Genomic DNA, 17,216 nt, shown 5'->3' on the forward strand with positions numbered 1-17,216 from the left:
CAACAGACCGAGTAGAATGGGCCGTAATGTGAGCAGGATCTGACAGACCAGCCTTCACATAACCATGTGCAATCACCATTCTAATCCATCTGGCCAGGGTCTGCTTGTGAGCAGGCCATCCACGTTTGTAAAATCCAAACAAAACAAAGAGAATCAGATTTTCGAATAGAAGCAGTTCTCTTCACATAGATACGGAGAGCCCGTACCACATCCAAAGACCGCTCTTTGGGAGACAAATCAGGAGAGACAAAGGCTGGAACCACAATCTCCTAATTAAGGTGGAACGAAGAAACCACCTTAGGTAAATATCCGGGACGAGTCCTAAGAACCGCCCGGTCACGGTGAAAAAACAAATATGGGGAACTACAAGACAAGGCACCCAGATCCGACACTCTTCTAGCAGAGGCAATAGCCAGCAAAAACACCACTTTAAGGGAAAGCCACTTAAGGTCAGCTGAACCAAGAGGTTCAAATGGAGGCTCCTGCAACGCCTCCAAAACCACCGACAAGTCCCAAGGAGTCACAGGCGGGACATAGGGAGGTTGGATACTCAACACACCCTGAGTGAAAGTATTAACATCAGGTAAAGTCGCAATTTTTCTCTGAAACCACAAAGACAAGGCAGAAATATGAACCTTGAGGGAGGCCAGACGCAGGCCTAAATCTAGGCCCTGCTGCAAAGTAGGAATGCCAGACCCTATGGTAAATCCGAGCAGAAGCCGGTTTCCGGGCCCGCAACAGTTTTAATGACCTCTTCAGAAAAACCCTTAGCCCCAAGATGGAAGCTTCAAGAGCCACGCCGTCAAAGATAGCCGGGCTAGGTCCTGGTAGACACAAGGGCCCTGAACGAGGAGGTCTGGGCGTTGTGGAAGTAGAAGTGGACGCTGTGACGATAGGCCTTACAGGTCTGAGAACCAGTGCCGTCTGGGCCACGCCGGAGCTATGAGAAGCAGATTTCCTTTTTCTTGCTTGAACTTCCGAATTACCCTGGGTAGGAGTGACACTGGAGGGAACACGTACGGCAGCCGAAACCTCCCCGGCACCGCCAGCGCATCCACGAATGCTGCTTGAGGATCCCTTGTCCTTGCTCCTAAGACCAGAACCTTGTGATTGTGTAGAGACGCCATCAGATCCACATCTGGAAGACCCCACCTTTCCACGAGGAGTTGAAACACTTCTGGATGGAGGCCCCACTCACCGGCATGCACGTCCTGACGACTGAGAAAGTCCGCTTCCCAATTCAGGACTCCCGGAATGAATATTGCCGTTAGATGGCGTTCTGCCCAATGTAGAATCCGTGAGGCTTCCTTCAATGCCAAACGGCTTTGAGTGCCGCCTTGATGATTTATGTAAGCCACTGTGGTGGCGTTTTCCAACTGCAATTGAACAGGACGGTTCTGAATTAAATGCTGGGCCAGGTTCAACGCATTGAAGACCGCCCGCAACTCCAGAATGTTGATCGAGAGGAGAGATTCCTCCTTGGTCCACCGACCCTGTAAGGAGTGCTGCTCCAGCACCGCGCCCCAACCTCTTAGACTGGCATCTGTCGTCAACAGGACCCAGTTGGATATCCAGAAGGGACGGCCCCTGCACAATTGTTGGTCCTGGAGCCAACAGAGCAGCGACAGACGGACCTCCGGAGTCAATGAGATCATCTGAGACCTGATCCGGTGAGGCAGGCCATCCCACTTGGCTAGAATCAGCCTCTGGCGGGGGCGAGAATGGAATTGAGCATAGTCCACCATGTCGAATGCTGACACCATGAGGCCCAGCACCTGCATTGCTGAATGTATCGACACTTGCGGACGAGAAAGGAAGCAACGAATCCTGTCCTGAAGCTTCAGGACTTTCTCCTGAGACAAGAACAACCTCTGGTTGTGAGTGTCCAACAGCGCTCACAGGTGCACCATGCTCTGAGCAGGGACCAGGGAGGATTTCTTCCAGTTGATATGCCACCCATGGGCTTGTAGAAACCGGACCGTCATATCCAGATGACACAGGAGAAGATCTGAGGAATTTGCCAGGATTAACAAGTCGTCCAGATACGGCAGTATCCTGACCCCTTGATGGCGGAGTACCACCGTCATCACCGCCATAACTTTGGTGAAGACTCGCGGAGCCGTTGTTAAACCAAAAGGTAACGCCCGAAACTGGTAATGGATGTTGCCAATAGCAAACCTCAGGTATTGTTGATGTGACACTGCTATAGGAATATGCAGGTAAGCATCCTGTATGTCCAAGGAGACCATGTAGTCCCCAGGTTCCAAGGCCAGAACTATAGAGCGAAGGGTTTCCATCCGGAACTTGGAAATCTTCACAAACCTGTTCAATGCCTTGAGGTGGAGAATGAGCCGGGAGGACCCATTCGGTTTCGGGACTAGAAACAGCGGAGAAGAGTACCCCCGGCCCTTCTGAGCAAGAGGAACCTGTACTACGACTCCTGTATCCAGGAGGGTCTGTACCACCGAGTGTAGAGTTCTTGCCTTTGTCCGGTCCAAAGGGACGTCTGTCTGGGAAAATCGATGAGGGGGTCGGTTTTTGAAGGCAATGGCGTAACCTCGAGTGACGACTTCCCATACCCAGGCATCTGAAGTGGTCTTCAACCATTCCTGGGTATACCCTAGAAGCCGGCCCCCCACCCTGGGATCCCCCGGGGGAGGCCCGCCCCGTCATGCGGCAGGCTTATCGGTCTTGGCAGCTGGCTGACAGGTAGCCCAGGCTCTTTTGGGCTTCGGCTTACCAGGTTTGGAAGTGCGGGCCTGCTTATGGTACGCCTGACCTTTTGCTTTACCTGAAAAACGAAAGGGGCGAAAAGACGTACCTTTAGCCTTCAACACAGAAGGAGCGGTATTAGGTAGACAGGCAGTTTTGGCAGTAGCCAAGTCAGCCACCATCCTATTTAAGTCCTCCCCAAGCAGAATATCTCCCTTGAAAGGGAGTACCTCCAGGGTTTTTCTAGAGTCCAGATCCACAGACCAGGATCTCAGCCACAATATCCGGCGAGCCAGGACTGACGTAGTAGAGGCCTTGGCTGCCAGGATACCAGCATCAGAAGCCGCCTCTTTAATATATCGAGAAGCTGTGACAATATATGACAAGCATTGTCTCGCATGGTCAGCGATTTCAGCTTCTAACTCCAAGGCCCATGCTTCAATAGCCTCAGCAGCCCATGAAGCTGCAATAATAGGCCTTTGTGCAGCACCCGTGAGCATGTAGATCGCTTTTAGACACCCCTCCACACGTTTATCCGTAGGCTCTTTCAAAGACGTGACGGTAGTGACAGGTAGAGCTGAGGAAACCACCATCCTAGCCACATGCGAGTCCACTGGAGGAGGTGTTTCCCAATTCTTAGACAGCTCTGGCTCGAGGGGATAGTGAACCAGCATCTTCTTTTGAGGCACAAACTTCGTACCCGGGTTTTCCCAGGGTTCCTGACGTATATCCACCAGGTGATCAGAGTGAGGTAAAACCTGTTTAACCACCTTCTGCCGCTTGAACCTATCTGGTTTCTTAGGAGGCACGGATGGCTCGGGATCATCCGTAATCTGCAGAATTAACTTAATAGCCTCCACAAGGTCAGGAACATCCACATGTGAACTACCCTCCCCATCAGCCATATCTGAATCAGAATAAAAAAGGATTACCAGCGCTAAGAGTTGTATTGCCAATTCAATAAATTACTTGGATCAGTTGATTAAAAATTAATTTTTAATGTAAAAAAGCTGCATGAGACTAAACATTCAGTTAATACATATATACATCAAATCTAAATAATTCATAAAACATTGGCTCTGAGATTTTAGTAATTATTTTGCTGGTAGGAACCAAACCATTAATTTGTGATCCCGGACTTTGTATGCATAAGGATTCCCTCCTCCTTGTATAGCAGTTGCACAGTCAGCTGGTAATAACCTGATGTTACCTCATACACAGTTCCACAAAAGGATGGTAGTTGTTCATCTGTGTAGAGAGTTCAAGGTGTTTCCATAAATTGCTGGGTATAGAAGCACAGGAGAGGGTTGTTTCCTATTTCTTGCATCCAATTTGGAAATATGGAAAAGTCCTTATCTGGATCAATCTCAAAATGGTGTAGATTTAGGTTCCACACTTATATAGGCCGTACAACTAGACCATTAAAAATTCGATTTTTAGAACATAGGAGAAATATCTATAAGAAATATATGAAACCTAGTGTCTCAAGACATTTTTGTGAAAAACATGATGGTGACCCTGAAACATTAAAACTCATAGCTTTAGAACAGATACCATTCACAATAAGAGGGGGGGATAGATATATCAATCTTTGTAAAAGGGAAGTCTTTTGGATGTTGCAATTTAATTCACTATATCCGGACGGTCTAAACGAAAATATGGAAATTAATTCCATCATATAGGAACCTATCCAAAAGGAAAGTGTGTATATGATATACATCAACAATTTAGAAACTCATACATACAATTATGCTTGGAAATATGAACATTGATATATTTATCTACATCTATTTATGTAAGAAGAAATATCCATCATAAAAATGTATATTGCCGGAAATGCCCATCTATTTCCATTTCCTCCCCCCCCATTTTTCCCTTCCCCTCCTTCATACACCCCCCACACTCCCCTTCCCTTCAAAAACTGATTGTCTATACATCTGAATAATGGGGGAAAAAATACTTTGTGTTTATATGTTTGTATATGCATGTATATATATATATGTGTATATATGCGTATGTATGTGCACGTGTGTGTGTGTATATATATGTATATATATATAATAATAAAAAAATATAGAGATATGTATATGTATATATGAAAATCTAAGCAAAAACAGAACAAAATAAAATGAACGTTCTGCCTGTCTTGATCTACCAAATATTGGAAAAACTATCTTTAGTATAGACTGTATACTGTATTTAGATATCGTAAGAAAGAGTGTGTACCTATACATATGAAAACGGAAACCTAAAAAACGAATACTCTGTTGTTACGTTTATTTATCACTAACTGCACATATATAAATGTACTAATCAAATGACTAACTGTTTGAAAATGATTATACTTTTTGATAAGATAGCCCGTTAAGACATTATGATTATGCCGATTGTATTCTAGCAATTCAACAAACAAGGAGGTCGTTCGAGTGGTCCGATCACGTGTCCAACCTGGGACACGTGACGTGGTCCCACAATGCATCAGGCGCGTTCCAGCCGTGCGTCTCACGGCTCGCTTCCGGTTACGGAGCCCGTGAGGGGTGGCAACGCCCGGCGGACCGCGACACAGGTGCGCCCGCCTCTAACCAGGTGGGCGTCCTGATGGATGGTGGGACACACTGGATCCACTAACGAACCTCCAACACACCTAAACTAAATTTTGACTAAAGACACGGTGAGTGCTAGGTCACATGACCGGCATAAATTTTATATATATATATATATATATATATATATATATATATATATATATATATAATAAAAATGAGGCTATTCTATTGTGCATAACTTTAAACAATTAAGATTTTATAAATAGAGTGGGACTGACCTTCTGGATGTGTATAATAAATCTATATATTTTAACATGGATCATTTTTTTTGGGAGATACTACAGCTGCAGTGTTTTTACCAATTAGTGAGGTATAAAATGGCTCTTAGGGACTCTGAGATTTACTTCTGAGGAAGCTGAGCGACCTAGCTCAGGGAAACGCGTTAAGACAACACTGTGGAACCTAAATCTACACCATTTTGAGATTGATCCAGATAAGGACTTTTCCATATTTCCAAATTGGATGCAAGAAATAGGAAACAACCCTCTCCTGTGCTTCTATACCCAGCAATTTATGGAAACACCTTGAACTCTCTACACAGATGAACAACTACCATCCTTTTGTGGAACTGTGTATGAGGTAACATCAGGTTATTACCAGCTGACTGTGCAACTGCTATACAAGGAGGAGGGAATCCTTATGCATACAAAGTCCGGGATCACAAATTAATGGTTTGGTTCCTACCAGCAAAATAATTACTAAAATCTCAGAGCCAATGTTTTATGAATTATTTAGATTTGATGTATATATGTATTAACTGAATGTTTAGTCTCATGCAGCTTTTCTACATTAAAAATTAATTTTTAATCAACTGATCCAAGTAATTTATTGAATTGGCAATACAACTCTTAGCGCTGGTAATCTTTTTATTGTGTATATAATTTTGAGGGGTCTGACAAACCCCTTCCAGCTGCTGTGGTGAATAAGCGGGTATTTTCTAATATCTGAATCAGAACCTGTGGGGTCAGTGTAAGTGCTGTCCTCATCAGACGAGATGTCAGTGACAGCAGTGGATTGTGAGGAGACGAGCGCTCGCTTAGAGGACCTCTTGGACTTAGGCGAGCGTTGGTCAGACTTTTTAGTATTCAAGGACTGGTTCAATTTCTTTAATTGAGCAGATAAATAGTCCACCCACTGCGGGTTAGCTGCAGGGCCCACAGACGGTTGTACCGGCATTGGGGGTCCCATCGGGGGTGTTAGTTTATGAACTAGCATATGCAGAAGCGTGGAAAAAGCGGCCCACGGAGGGTCAGTATGTGCCTCCGTTGCCACAGTCCCACTGGGGGGCAAGGAGCCCCCAGAACCAGAGCCCACAGCTGCTATATTCTCCTCATATGTGACTGTGGCTTCAGCAACACCAGCAGTATGTTCTGCCCCAGAACCGTTACCCTCAGAGGCAGACATGATATAACTTGCAGTATGAGGTAACAGTACAATTATCAGCAGCACAATATCCCAAACCCCTGCGCAGTGTAGTCAGCACTAGCAGAGATGGAGAGATATGGTGACTAAATCACAGAGAAAAATACGTAATACAGTATATCTTTGTGAAAATCCTATATTAGATAACACCTGACGCACCAAGCCCCCTCAGGTTATAGAATATAGGGATAGCAAGTTGAGTGAAAGACACGAGATGGACAACACTCAGCTATCAAATGCACACACAGAAGGTCATAGTTTGTACAATGCAGAGGTTATTACAGACAATAATACTGCACTGGACTAGCTTACACAGCTATATAACATTAGATATAACAGTACACAGTAAGAACTGGACGTATATCACAGGGTAATTGTACTATAAAACCCTGACTAAATGAACTCTTTCTTAACTATCACTGTCTAAAACGGCAGGTAGAATACTTAAGTGTCATGTAAAGGCACAGCGCTGACAACCAGGCGGCTTTACATAGGAGGATTTGCCCAAGCAGTCCCAGGAACAGTGAGCTGAGGTATAATGGCGCCACAGACACTGACTGGGAGTGAGGAAAAATAAGATTTTACTCACTGGTAAATCTATTTCTCGTAGTCCGTAGTGGATGCTGGGAACTCTGAAAGGACCATGGGGAATAGCGGCTCCGCAGGAGACTGGGCACAACTAAAAGAAAGCTTTTAGACTACCTGGTGTGCACTGGCTCCTCCCACTATGACCATCCTCCAAGCCTCAGTTAGGATACTGTGCCCGGAAGAGCTGACACAATAAGGAAGGATTTTGAATCCCGGGTAAGACTCATACCAGCCACACCGTATAACTCGTGATACCATATCCAGTTAACAGTATGAAACATAACTGAGCCTCTCAACAGACTGCTCATAACAATAACCCTTTAGTTAACAATAACTATGTACAAGTATTGCAGACAATCCGCACTTGGGATGGGCGCCCAGCATCCACTTCGGACTACGAGAAATAGATTTACCGGTGAGTAAAATCTTATTTTCTCTAACGTCCTAGTGGATGCTGGGAACTCCGAAAGGACCATGGGGATTATACCAAAGCTCCCAAACGGGCGGGAGAGTGCGGATGACTCTGCAGCACCGAATGAGAGAACTCAAGGTCCTCCTCAGCCAGGGTATCAAATTTGTAGAATTTTGCAAACGTGTTTGCCCCTGACCAAGTAGCAGCTCGGCAAAGTTGTAAAGCCGAGACCCCTCGGGCAGCCGCCCAAGATGAGCCCACCTTCCTTGTAGAATGGGCTTTAACTGATTTAGGATGCGGCAGTCCAGCCGCAGAATGCGCCAGCTGAATTGTGCTACAAATCCAGCGAGCAATAGTCTGCTTAGAAGCAGGAGCACCCAGTTTGTTGGGTGCATACAGGATAAATAGCGAGTCAGTTTTCCTGACTCCAGCCGTCCTGGAAACAAATTTTAAAGGCCCCGACTACGTCCAGTAACTTGGAATCCTCCAAGTCGCTAGTAGCCGCAGGCACTACAATAGGTTGGTTCAAGTGAAAAGCAGATACCACCTTAGGGAGAAACTGGGGACGAGTCCTCAATTCTGCCCTATCCATATGGAAAATCAGATAAGGGCTTTTAAATGACAAAGCCGCCAATTCTGATACACGCCTGGCCGAAGCCAAGGCCAATAACATGACCACTTTCCACGTGAGATATTTTAGATCCACGGTCTTTAGTGGCTCAAACCAATGTGATTTTAGGAACCTCAACACCACGTTGAGATCCCAAGGTGCCACTGGAGGCACAAAAGGGGGCTGAATATGCAGCACTCCTATTACAAATGTCTGAACTTCAGGTAGTGAAGCTAGTTCTTTTTGGAAGAAAATCGACAGAGCCGATATCTGTACCTTAATGGAGCCTAATTTTAGGCCCATAGTCACTCCTGCCTGTAGGAAGTGCAGAAATCGACCCAGCTGAAATTCCTCTGTTGGGGCCTTTCTGGCCTCACACCAAGCAACATATTTCCGCCATATGCGGTGATAATGTTTTACAGTTACATCTTTCCTGGCTTTAATCAGCGTAGGAATGACATCCTCCGGAATGCCCTTTTCCTTTAGGATCCGGCGTTCAACCGCCATGCCGTCAAACGCAGCCGCGGTAAGTCTTGGAACAGACAGGGCCCCTGCTGCAGCAGGTCCTGTCTGAGCGGCAGAGGCCATGGGTCCTCTGAGATCATCTCTTGAAGTTCCGGGTACCACGCTCTTCTTGGCCAATCCGGAACCACGAGTATTGTCCTTACTACTCGTTTTCTTATTATTCTCAGTACCTTTGGTATGAGAGGCAGAGGAGGGAACACAAACTGACTGGTACACCCACGGTGTCACTAGAGCGTCCACCGCTATCGCCTGAGGGTCCCTTGACCTGGCGCAATATCTCTCTAGTTTTTTGTTTAGGCGGGACGCCATCATGTCCACCTGTGGCCGTTCCCAACGATTTACAATCAGTGTGAAGACTTCTGGATGAAGTCCCCACTCTCCCGGGTGGAGGTCGTGCCTGCTGAGGAAGTCTGCTTCCCAGTTGTCCACTCCCGGAATGAACACTGCTGACAGTGCTAGTACGTGATTTTCCGCCCATCGGAGAATCCTTGTGGCTTCTGCCATTGCCGTCCTGCTTCTTGTGCCGCCCTGTCGGTTTACATGGGCGACCGCCGTGATGTTGTCTGACTGGATCAGTACCGGCTGGTGTAGAAGCAGGGGTTTTGCCTGACTTAGGGCATTGTAAATGGCCCTTAGTTATAGAATATTTATGTGTAGGGAAGTCTCCTGACTCGACCATAGTCCTTGGAAGTTTCTTCCCTGTGTGACTGCCCCCCAGCCTCGAAGGCTGGCATCCGTGGTCACCAGGACTTAGTCCTGTATGCCGAATCTGCGGCCCTCCAGAAGATGAGCACTCTGCAGCCACCACAGCAGAGACACCCTGGTTCTTGGAGACAGGGTTATTAACCGATGCATCTGAAGATGCGATCCGGACCATTGGTCCAACAGGTCCCACTGAAAGATTCTGGCATGGAACCTGCCGAAAGGAATTGCTTCGTAAGAAGCCACCATCTTTCCCAGGACTCGCGTGCAGTGATGCACCGACACCTGTTTTGGTTTCAGGAGGTCTCTGACTAGAGATGACAGCTCCTTGGCTTTCTCCTCCGGGAGAAACACTTTTTTCTGGACTGTGTCCAGAATCATTCCCAGGAACAGTAGACGTGTCGTTTGGAATATTAAGAATCCAACCATGCTGGTGTAGCACCTTCTGAGATAGTGCTACTCCTACCAACAACTGCTCCCTGGATCTCGCCTTTATTAGGAGATCGTCCAAGTACGGGATAATTAAAACTCCCTTTTTTCGAAGGAGTATCATCATTTCCGCCATTACCTTGGTAAACACCCTCGGTGCCGTGGACAGTCCAAACGGCAGCGTCTGGAATTGGTAATGGCAATTCTGTACCGCAAATCTGAAGTACTCCTGGTGAGGATGATAAATGGGGACATGCAGGTAAGCATCCTTGATGTCCAGGGATACCATGTAATCTCCCTCGTCCAGGCTTGCAATAACCGCCCTAAGCGATTCCATCTTGAACTTGAATTTTTTTATGTATGTGTTCAAGGATTTCAAATTTAAAATGGGTCTCACCGAATCGTCCGGTTTCGGTACCACAAACAGTGTGGAATAGTAACCCCGTCCTTGTTGAAGTAGGGGCACCTTGACTATCACCTGCTGGGAATACAGCTTGTGAATTGCCTCTAGCCCAGCCTCCCTGCCCGAGGGAGTTGTTGGCAAGGCAGATTTGAGGAAACGGCGGGGGGGAGATGCCTCTAATTCCAGCTTGTACCCCTTGAGATACTACTTGAAAGATCCAGGGATCCACCTGTGAGCGAGCCCACTGATCACTGAAATTTTTGAGGCGCCCCCCCACCGTACCTGGCTCCGCCTGTGGAGCCCCACCGTCATGCGGCGGACTTGGAAGCGGGGGAGGACTTTTGCTCCTGGGAACCTGCTGTTTGTTGCAGCTTTTTTCCCCTACCTCTGGACAGAAAAGACCAGCCTTTTCCTCGCCTGTTTTTCTGGGTCCGAAAGGACTGTACCTGATAAAACGGCGCTTTCTTAGGCTGAGGGAACATGGGGTAAAAATTCTGACTTCCCAGCTGTTGCTGTGGAAACTAGGTCCGAGAGACCATCCCCGAATAACTCCTCACCCTTATAAGGCAAAACTTCCATGTGCCTTTTGAAATCTGCATCCCCTGTCCACTGCCGAGTCCATAAGCCTCTCCTAGCAGAAATGGACAATGCACTTATTTTAGATGCCAGCCGGCAGATCTGCCTCTGTGCATCTCTCATGTATAAGACTGAGTCTTTTATATGCTCTATGGTTAGCAGAATAGTGTCCCTGTCTAGGGTGTCAATATTTTCTGACAGGGAATCTGACCATGCAGCGGCAGCACTGCACATCCATGCTGACGCAATAGCTGGTCTAAGTATAATGCCTGAGTGTGTATATACAGACTTCAGGATCGCCTCCTGCTTTCTATCCGCAGGCTCCTTCAGGGCGGCCGTATCCGGAGACGGAAGTGCCACCTTTTTAGACAAACGTGCGAGCGCTTTATCCACCCTAGGAGGTGTTTCCCAACGTGCCCTATCCTCTGGCGGGAAAGGGAACGCCATTAGTAACTTTTTAGAGATTACCAATCTTTTATCGGGGAAAGCCCACGCTTCTTCACACACTTCATTTAATTCGTCAGATGGGGGAAAAACTACGGGTAGTTTTTTCTCCCCAAACATAATACCCTTTTTAGTGGTACCTGGGTTTATATCTGAAATGTGTAACACCTCTTTCATTGCCTCAATCATGCAACGAATGGCCCTAGTGGACATTAGACTCATCGTCGTCGACACTGGTATCAGTATCCGTGTCGACATCTGCGTCTGCCATCTGAGGTAGCGGGCGTTTTAGAGCCCCTGATGGCCTTTGAGACACCTGGGCAGGCACGAGCTGAGAAGCCGGCTGTCCCGCATTTGGCATGTCGTCAAATTTTTTGTGTAAGGAGTCGACACTTGCACGTAATTCCTTCCATAAAACCATCCACTCAGGTGTCTGCCCCGCAGGGGGTGACATCACTTCTATAGGCATCTGCTCCGTCTCCACATAATTTTCCTCATCAAACATGTCGACACAGCCGTACCGACACACCGCACACACACCGGGAATGCTCTAACAGAGGACAGGACCCCACAGAAGCCCTTTGGGGAGACAGAGAGAGTATGCCAGCACACACCAGAGCGCTATATAATGCAGGGACTAACTGAATTATGTCCCCTATAGCTGCTATAATATTTACTGCGCCTAAATTTAGTGCCCCCCCTCTCTTTTTTACCCTTTCTGTAGTGTAGACTGCAGGGGAGAGCCAGGGAGCTTCCTTCCAGCGGAGCTGTGAGGTAAAAATGGCGCCAGTGTGCTGAGGGAGATAGCTCCGCCCCTTTTTCGCGGACTTTTCTCCCGCTTTTTTAAGGATTCTGGCAGGGGTAATTATCACATATATAGCCTCTGGGGCTATATATTGTGATTGTTTTGCCAGCCAAGGTGTTTTTATTGCTGCTCGGGGCCCCCCCCCCCCCCCCCTGCACCCTCAGTGACCGGAGTGTGAAGTGTGTATGAGGAGCAACCTTGGTGAAGACAGAAGTCTTCATGCCGCCGATTTTCCGGACTTCTTCTTGCTTCTAGCTCTGTAAGGGGGACGGCGGCGCGGCTCTGGGAACGAACACCAAGGCCAGTTCCATGCGGTCGATCCCTCTGGAGCTAATGGTGTCCAGTAGCCTAAGAAGCCCAAGCTAGCTGCAAGCAGGTAGGTTCGCTTCTTCTCCCCTTAGTCCCTCGTTGCAGTGAGCCTGTTGCCAGCAGGTCTCACTGTAAAATAAAAAACCTAAAATATACTTTCTTTCTAGGAGCTCAAGAGAGCCCCTAGTGTGCATCCAGCTCGGCCGGGCACAAAAATCTAACTGAGGCTTGGAGGAGGGTCATAGTGGGAGGAGCCAGTGCACACCAGGCAGTCTAAAAGCTTTCTTTTAGTTGTGCCCAGTCTCCTGCGGAGCCGCTATTCCCCATGGTCCTTTCGGAGTTCCCAGCATCCACTAGGACGTTAGAGAAAGACAGATATGCAGCTCCAGGGCGGGAACATTTGCGGGAAATGGCGCCCTGGGGCTGGGGGAGGGGCTTCAGGTCTAAGCCTTATCCCCCTTGCTGGCAAAACCACCGGGTACTGTGGGCGATATAAGTGGTTTCGAGAGAAAACCCGGCCTGCTCCCATGCCATGGTGATCTAGTGGGATCGCCTGTATCCACAGTGTCCACCGCCAGCGCGCTCGGCCCACCTCCCGCGTCGGATCGCGATAAAGACCGGGTCCCGCAAGCGGGACCCACTTACCACCTCCCGAAGCGCGGCCACGTGATCCTGGAGAGCCCCAGCCGCGTGTGTCTAACGTGCAAAACCGGAGCCTCCGCTGTAGGTACCCGGCAACCAGGGCTCAGGAGTGTACAGCGCCGCAGGGGAGAGCTGGAGCTGCAGCAGTGAATGTCACAAAACATTTACCACCGCTGCTGCCCTTGAAGTCTTCACTTTTTACCTCATAAAAAGCTTTTCTCAGGGCTGCTTGGAGCAGCCCCTCTGTTAAGTGCCTGCTTACTGCAGCACCAACTTACAAACTGAGCTCCTGTGCAGGGAGGCGGGGTTATAGAGGAGGCGGCGCTGTGCATTCTGGGAAAAGTCAAAGCTTTGAGTCTGTTGGTGCCTCGGATCAAGATCCTACACTACACCCCATTGTCCAGACTTGTGGAGCCCAGTGTATCCCGCAGCAGAAAAAACTGTAATCCACGTACTCATCTCCTGCATTGATAATTGCAATAGTCTCCGGACAGGTCTTCCCAAAAATAGGGTCTCACTACAATACATTTTGAATGCAACTGTGAGACCGATTTTCCTCACTAGAGGTTCATCTATGGATTTACTCTGTCAATCCCTCCATTGGTTACTGGTATTCTACCATATTCAATTTAAAATATCTTTACTTGCATACAAGGCTATTAACCAAACTTAACGTACATCTCTTCACTCTCAAAATATCTCCGTACTTGACCGATCCACAAGATCTGCATCTCTCATCCACATGCATTATTTGCTCCCAATCAAACTTATAGGACTTAATCTGTGCTGCACCCACTCTGTGGAATGCACTCCCATGCACAATAAGACTAATTTCTAGTCTCTAAACCTTCAAACGCTCCCTGAAAACTTGCCTCTTAGACAAGCTTAGCAAATTCCAGACCCACCCATATAACCTTCAATGCCTTCCTACCTAATTACATCCCCTCTCTACAGTCCACACATATCCTCACATATTTTGTCTTTCATTTTCACACCCTCCTGACTCTTTGCCAATATTGCTGGGTGACCATATCAACTAAAACATTAAATAGGATTTTAATTTCCTACCGGTAAATACTTTTCTCGTAGTCCGTAGAGGATGCTGGGGTCCATATTAGCACCATGGGGTATAGACGGGTCCACCAGGAGCCATTGGCACTTTAAGAGTTTAATAGTGTGGGTTGGCTCCTCCCTCTATGCCCCTCCTGCCAGACTCAGTCTAGAAACTGTGCCCAAGGAGACAACATACTTCAAGAGAAGGAATTACACAGATTGTGGAGAGATTCATAACAGTTCACACAACAGGCAAATCCGGCCAACATGCCGGAACAACTCAGCAACAACTGAAACAGTAAAAACGCAGAACTTACCTAGGAACCAGGCAGTACTGAACTATAAAAACCAATGCAGGAAAACGAAGCGCTGGGCGGGCGCCCAGCATCCTCTACGGACTATGAGAAAAGTATTTACCGGCAGGTAATTAAAATCCTATTTTCTCATACGTCCTAGAGGACGTTGGGGTCCATATTAGTACCATGGGGATGTACCAAAGCTCCCAGTACAGGAGGGAGAGCGCGGACGCTCCTGCAAGAAAGCTTGAACAAACTTGAGGTCATCCGAGGCCAAAGTATCAAACTTGTAAAACTTGTAAAACTTTGTAAACGTGTTCGATCCAGACCAAGTAGCAGCTCGTCAAAGTTGTAAAGCCGAGACACCCACCGGGCAGCCGCCCAGGAAGAGCCCACTTTACAAGTAGAATGGCCTTTACAGATTTTGGACACTGCAATCCTGCCGTAGAATATGCATGCTGGATAGTGAACCTGATCCAGCGTGAAATTGACTGCTTAGAAGCAGGACACCCAATTTTCTTGGGATCATAGAGTACAAACAGAGAGTCAGATTTTCTATGACGATCCGTCCCATCAGATAAATCTTCAAAGCCCTCACAACATCCAAGGCCTTTGAAGCAATTGAGGAGTCAGTAGCCACTGGCACCACCATAGGTTGGTTGATATGGAAAGCCGATACAACCTTAGGCAGGAACTGTGGACGAGTCCTAAGTTCCACCCTATCTTCATGGAAGATCAGATAGGGACTCTTACAAGATAAAGCCCCCAAATCCAACACTCGTCGAGCAGAAGAGAAGGCCAACAAAGTGACCGCCTTCCATGTGAGAAACTTGATGTTAGCCTCGAGCAGAGGCTCAAACCAAGCAGATTGCAGGAACTGCAGCACCACGTCCAGATAACAGGGAGACGTTGGCGCCACAAAGGGAGGCTGGATGTGCAGAACCCCTTTCAAAAAGGTCTGAACCTCAGGGAGGACAGCCAATTGTTTTTGGAAGAATATGGACAAAGCAGAGATTTGGACCTTGATGGAGCCTAGTCCCAGGCCCATATCCACACCTGCCTGCAGGAAAAGGAGCAAACGTCCAAGTGGAAATTTCTTGGATTCACACCAAGAAACATTTTTTCCAAATACGATGGTAATGTTTCAATGTCACCCCCTTTCTAGCCTGTATCAGGGTAGGAACAACATTACTAGGGATACCTTTCCGAGCTAAGATCTGGAGTTCAACCGCTATGCCGTCAAACGTAGCCGTGGTAAGTCTTGATAAGCGAACGGCCCCTGCAGTAGCAGATCCTCCTGAAGAGGTAAGGGCCTTGGATCTTCTAACAGAAGAACCAGCAGATAAGCGTACCAAGCCCTCCTTGGCCAGTCCGGAGCAATGAGGATTGCCAGAACCTTTGTTCTTCTCACCAGCTGAAGAACCTTTGGTATCAGAGGAAGTGGAGGGAACATACACTGACTTGAACACCCACAGTGTTACCAGTGCATCCACTGCCTGTGGGTCTCTTGACCTGGAACAGTACCTCCCCAGCTTCTTGTTGGAGGCAGGAGGCCATCATGTCTATGTAAGGAACCCCCCACCAACCGGTTACCTCCTCGAACACCTCCGAGTGGAGGCCCCACTCTCCCGGATGGAGATTGTGGCGGTTGAGGAAGTCTGCTTACCAGTTGTCTACTCCCAGAATGAAGATTGCAGACATCGCCACCGCGTGTCTTTCTGCACACAGGAGGATTCTTGACACCTCCGACATGGCAGCCCTGCTCTTCGTTCCGCCTTGTCGGTTTATGTAGGCCACCGTGGTCATGTTGTCAGACTGCACCTGAGCAGCCCGATCCTGTAGAAGGTGTGCTGCTTGCAGAAGGGCGTTATACATGGCCCTTAGCTCCAGGATGTTTATTGGGAGAAGGGATTCTTGATTCGACCACCTTCCCTGAAAAGTTTCCCCCAGAGCGGCTGCTCCCCAACCTCTTAGACTTGCATCTGTGGTTAAAAGGATACATTCCTGAATTCGCCTTCCAGAAGGTGCGGAAGTTGTAGCCACCAGAGGAGTGAAATCCTGGCTTTCGGAGAAAGGCGTATCCTCTTGTGAATGTGTAGGTTAGAGCCCGACCACTGGACCAGTATGTCCAGCTGAAAAGGTCGAGCATGAAACCTGCCGTACTACAGTGCCTCGTAGGCGGCAACCATCTTCCCCAGAAGGCGGATGCATTGATGAACCGATACCCGGGTAGGCTTTAAGACATCCCAGACCATTGCTTGAATCACCAATGCTTTCTCCACCGGGAGAAAAACCCTCTGCACTTCCATGTCGAGGATCATTCACAGGAAAGACAGCTTCCTTGTCAGCTCCAGATGAGACTTTGGAAGGTTCAGGATCCAACCGTGCTTCCTGAGCTGCTGTGTTGTGAGCACGATGGATCGCAGCAACCTCTCCCTGGACGACGCCTTGATCAGGAGATCGTCCAGATATGGAATTATGTTCACCCCGTTTGCGGAGGAGAACCATCATCTCCGCCATCACCTTGGTGAAGATCCTTGGTGCTGTGGAGGGGCAAAACGGCAGCGCCTGGAACTGATAGTGATCGTCCATCAGTGCAAACCTGAGATATGCCTGATGCGGCACCCAAATGGGAATGTGGAGGTAAGCATCCTTGATGTCCAGCGACACCAGAAACTTCCC

The sequence above is a fragment of the Pseudophryne corroboree genome, chromosome 11, assembly GCF_028390025.1.
Source record: "Pseudophryne corroboree isolate aPseCor3 chromosome 11, aPseCor3.hap2, whole genome shotgun sequence".
Taxonomy (NCBI): domain Eukaryota; kingdom Metazoa; phylum Chordata; class Amphibia; order Anura; family Myobatrachidae; genus Pseudophryne; species Pseudophryne corroboree.